Source organism: Colobus angolensis, unplaced genomic scaffold (assembly GCF_000951035.1).
Source record: "Colobus angolensis palliatus isolate OR3802 unplaced genomic scaffold, Cang.pa_1.0 Scaffold5, whole genome shotgun sequence".
Taxonomy (NCBI): Eukaryota; Metazoa; Chordata; class Mammalia; order Primates; family Cercopithecidae; genus Colobus; species Colobus angolensis.
Window position 1 is genome coordinate 1,491,527 of NW_012118487.1, and position 5,297 is coordinate 1,496,823.

Consider the following 5,297-nt stretch of genomic DNA (forward strand, 5'->3'; position numbering starts at 1 on the left):
TGGTTATAGGGTCTCATTCTGTTACCCAGGCTGGAGTGCAGTGGCACGAGCGTAGCTCACTGTAGCCTCAATCTCCTGGCCTCGGACCATTCTCCCAGCTTAGCTTCCCAAGTTGCTGCAACTACAGGCTCACAGCACCTCGTCAAACTAATTTTTAAATTTTTTGTAGAGACAGTCTTGCTGTGTTGCCCAGACTGGTCTCAAACTTCTGGCCTCAAGCAATCCTCTCACCTTGGCCTCCCAAAATGCTAGAATTACAATGAGCCATTGCACCTGCCCTTTTAATTCTTAAGTACCTCAAAAGGCGCAGAGGATGTTGTAGTGAAACAGGTGTGACCACCAAGTATTTTACCTGCTGCCCACACAGAGCTAATTTATCAAGACAGGGGAATTGCAATAGAGAAAAGTTTAATTCATACAGACCCAGCTGAACAGGAGACTGGCGTTTTATTACTCACATCAGTCTCCCCGAAAATTGGTAGATTAGGGTTTATTTTGTTTTTGTTTTTTGAGACGGAGTCTTGCTCTGTTGCCCAGGCTGGAGTGCAGTGGCACAATCTCAGCTCACTACAGCCTCCACCTCTCGGGTTCAAGTGATTCTCCTACCTCAGCCTCCTGAGTAGCTGGGATTGTAGGAGCCCACCCCCACGCCAAGCTATTTTTTTGTATTTTTAGGAGAGACGAGGTTTCAGCATGTTGGCCAGGTTGGTCTCGAACTCCTGACCTCAAGTTATCCACCTGCCTCAGCCTCTCAAAGTGCTGGGATTACAGGCATGAGCCACCGCACCTGGCCTTGAGACTAGGGTTTTTTAAGGATAGTTTGGTGGGTAGGGGCTGGGGAATGGGAAGTGCTGATTGGTTGGGTCAGAGATGAAATCATAGGGAGCCAAAGCTGTCTTCTTACACTGAGGTGGTTCCTAGGTGGAGCTACAGGACTTGGTGGGTCTGGGTTGAGCCATCATTTGTCGGAAATGCAAAAACTTGAAAAGACATCTCAAAAGGCCAATCTTACATTCTGAAATAGTGATGTTGTCTGCAGGAGTAATTGAGGAAGTTACAAACCTTGTGGCTAATTTGTTAGGCCTACAAAGGCAGTCTGGTTCCCTGGCAAGAGGGAGGTTTGTTTTGGGAAAGGGAAGTTATCATCTTTGTTTCGAAGTTAAACTATAAACGAAGTACCTCCCAAAGTTAGTTTGCTGCACCCAGTAATAAACAAGGCTGGAAGCAAGATGGAGTTGGTTAGGTCAGATCCCTTCAATGTCATAAGTTTCTCACTGTTACAGTTTTTGAAAAGGCCATTCTATAGGGAGTTCTGCTCTCAGGATCCAGGCACTTACTCCTCCAGCTGCACAGTGAGTTCGCTTCTGACGGTTCATAACTGAGGCCTTCCCCTTGAATTTCTTTCTTCCTTTTTTTTTTGAGACAGAGTTTTGCTCTTGTTGACCAGGCTGGAGTGCAATGGCGCAATCTTGGCTCACTGCATCCTCTGCCTTCCTGGTTCAAGCAATTCTCCTGCCTCAGCCTCCCAAGTAGCTGGGATTACAGGCATGTGCCACCACGCCCGGCTAATTTTGTATTTTTAGTAGAACTGGGTTTCTCCATGTTGGTAAGGCTGGTCTCTAACTCCCGACCTCAGGTGATCCACCTGCCTCCATCTCCCAAAGTGCTGGGATTACAGGCGTGAGCCACTGCACCCGCCCCCCTCCTTGAATTTCTTTTGGCAAAACATGTTACTTAAGGTCACACTTCCTCCCTGGGGCTGCCTGTGTCTGTGACTGGTTGATGTCAGGGCATGGAGAGGGGTCCAACCCTTTGCCTAGATTTCTCCTAATTCTCTAGGGTCATTCCAGCTCTAGAGCTCCCCATGGGGTTGGCTAAGAACTCAGTTGCAATTGTGAATTGCATCAGTTAATCATTCTCTCTCTTCCCAATCCAGCTTATTTCACTCACTTATAAATCAGAGCACCCCTGAAACTTCCTTCATGTAAATCTCCATCCCAAAACCTGTTTCCTGGGGAACTGACCTAAGAGAAAAGGAAGCTAAATAAGCCAACTCTGTCTGCCCAGAAGTCCTCAAACAAAACTGGAAGAGTTCCACCATCGGAAAGTCTGGTGATTCTTGCCCAATGCACACAAAGAATAAAGAATGGTTTGTGAAAATAGCCACATGGCATAACTCTTTTCTCCCATAAACAGGACTATGGAGCAAGGCTAGAGAGTTACAAGAGCCAAGAGTAGCTAATATGTCACCTACTGTAATTAGTAACTAATGACTGATTGTCCTTTGTTATTTTAACACAGATGTACATGTTTACAGAAAAAAAAAGTGCTTAAAGCCCCTTTTGTTATGTGATAGTCAGCCTTGCTTTGGACTGTGAAGTTACAGTCTATGTTCCTCTGTTTAACTGGCTGACACCTAAATCTAAGGCATAGATCCCAGGAAGGAATTTCATCTTGATGTCTGGGTTTGCCAGTTGAAACCCATAAAGTCACAATTTCAAAACATTGCATCTAAATGAAAGGTGACAACATGCTAGCAGCCCTCGCTCTCGGCACCTCCTCTGCCTTGGCATCCACTCTGCTGGCGCCTGAGGAGCCCTTCAGCCCACCACTGCACTGTGGGAGCCCCTCTCTGGGCTAGCCAAGGCTGGAGCTGGTTCCCTCTGCTGGTGGGGAGGTGTGGAGGGAAAGGCGCCAGTGGCAGCCGGGGCCAGCGAGAGTTCCGGGGGGCACGTGCATGGGATCGGCCGACCCCACACTCTGAGCAGCCAGCCAGGCCCGCCGCCAGCCCAGGGCAATGAGAGGCTTAGCACCCAGGCCAGCAGCTGCAGAGGTTGCTCTGGGTCCCCCAGCAGTGTGGGCGGGACAGCACTGGTGGGCAGCTCCGCCTGCAGCCCCGGTGCAGGATCCACCAGGTGAAGCCAGAGGGGATCCTGAATGTCGCCGGGATTGGAGAACTTTTATGTCTAGCTCAGGGAGTGTAAATGCACCAATCAGCACCCTGTCAAAATGGTCCAATCAGCTCTCTGTAAAATAGACCAATCAGCTCTCTGTGAAATGGACCAATCAGGAGGATGTGGGTGGGGTCCGATAAGGGTATAAAAGCCGGCTGCCTGCGCTAACCAGCGGCGAGTTGGTTGGGTTCTCTTGCATGCTGTGGAATCCTCGTTCTTTGGTTCTTAGTAAATCTTGTTGCTGCTCACTCTTTGGGTTGACGCCACCTTTAAGAGTTGTCACACGGTGAAGGTGGGGGCTCCACACTTGAAGTCAGTGACACCACGAACCTACTAAAAGGAAGACCTTGAGAACACATCTGAACATCTGAAGGAACAAGCTCCAGACACACCATCTTTAAGAACCGTAACACTCATCGTGAGGGTCTGCGGCTTCATTCTTAAAGTCAGCGAGACCATCTCCACTCCCTGAAATCTCACCCACCGTGGAGGGGGTTGTTTCCCCTCTGTGGAGTCACCTCTGCCCAGGTCCATCTTTGAAATCCTTTTTCACCCAGGTTCTATTGCCTACAGGTTCTATTCACCCAGGTTCTAAATCCCGTTTTGCTGTTCACTGTAGTAATTAGCACAGGGCTGGGCACATGTAGCTGCTCAAAATAGACTATTTTTAATGGCTTTGTGAAAATACAATTTACATAATCGTAAAATTCATCTGTTTTAAGTATCCAACTCGATGACTTTCAGTAAATTTACATGGTTGTACAATTATTACCATAACCCGATTTTAGAGCATTTTCTTTACCGGAAAAAGGTGTCTTCCCCCTGTTTGTAGCCACTCCTCTTTCCTGTTCCTAGGTCCAGACAAGTGCTAATCTGCTTTGTGTCTCAATAGATTGTAACACATGCCTTCTAAGTTCTTGATTTGAAGCCCTTTTAATGTAAAGTATGTTTGAATGGTCACTATAACTTACCATTGAGTCTCTTTTACAACCTAAGATGTATATTTGAACAATTAGACATTGTTAACTAAGTGGCATTGAAAACTCCTCCGCTCCTCACTAACAAATTGATAGCATCTACTTCTGATTACAATCTAAAAGTTATCATTTTTAGGTACAACTAAATACCAAAATTTATTTTGAACTCAGTGTTGATTCAGTTAGGTGTTGTTTTGCAACGTGAAAGACAGGAAGAAGTTGGAGTGAACAGATAACATGATGGCACCCTGAGAGGATTCAAACAAGTCAAGTCACTTGGGCAAATCAAAGAAGAGGTCAAACATCCTTTTCCTCAGTCCGCTTCTCTCAAACCCCGGGGACAAGTGTTCCTCCTGGGAACAGTTACACAGGACAGCCTGCAGAAGTTCTGGATGTTACTTCCTACCTAGGTCAGAGAGGAGTCAGAGTTTACACCTTTTCCTAGTTTTACTGGTATTCATCTAGAGGTCATTATCTGTGCATCTTAACCTCTTAAATATTAAGCAACTTAATGCTGTATTGTATATGTCATTGATATATTTGAGGCAGGAGAATAGGGTCTGGAGGCAGGGAAACTAAAGGCTTCCTAGAAGTAAATCAAAGGGGAAACCCCAACTTTCTACCACCAAGTAAATAACTTTGTAACGCTAGCTCAGCTATGGCAGGAAATATCCTCTTCGTTTGCATAGGGTGCACATTAAGTAAATAAGTTTGTAACTTCACTTTAGCCTCTTCGTTTACATAGGGCATACACCAAGTAACCAATGGAAGCCTGGAGAGAGTATTCTGTAACCTGGTTTTTGAGCTGCTTGCTCGGGCTGCTCCCACCCTACGTGGTGTGCTTTTGTTTTCAGTAAATCTCTGCTTTTGTTGCCTCCTTCTTTGTGCATTTTGTCCAATTCTTTGTTCAAAGCAGCAAGAACTTGGACACCCTCTACCAGTAACATATCAATATATTAAATATAGATATTATATATTAAATAGCATTGATATGTGATATTAAGCAACTTGATATGTTGACTAATTCACAATAATGATTTATTTAAAATATGAATAGTTGAGAATATTGATAACACACAAAGCATATAAGAAAAGCAGAAGCTGTGATTTTTATTTTATAATGCCAAAATAAAACAGGATTATCGCACAGTTAAAAAGCAAATCTTAACTAAAATGCTGAAAAGCAGTGTCTCAGCTGTCAGGTTGGCAAATAACATGAAAGTGGCAATTAGTCCTCCACACATTCACAGTGTCGGCCGGCTAGAGCCTCTTCAGAACCGGCGGCACAGTGGATGTGTCTCATTCAAGGGTCATGGAAATCAGCCTTGAGAATAATGACTTACTGGGGGCCGGGCGCGGTGGCTCA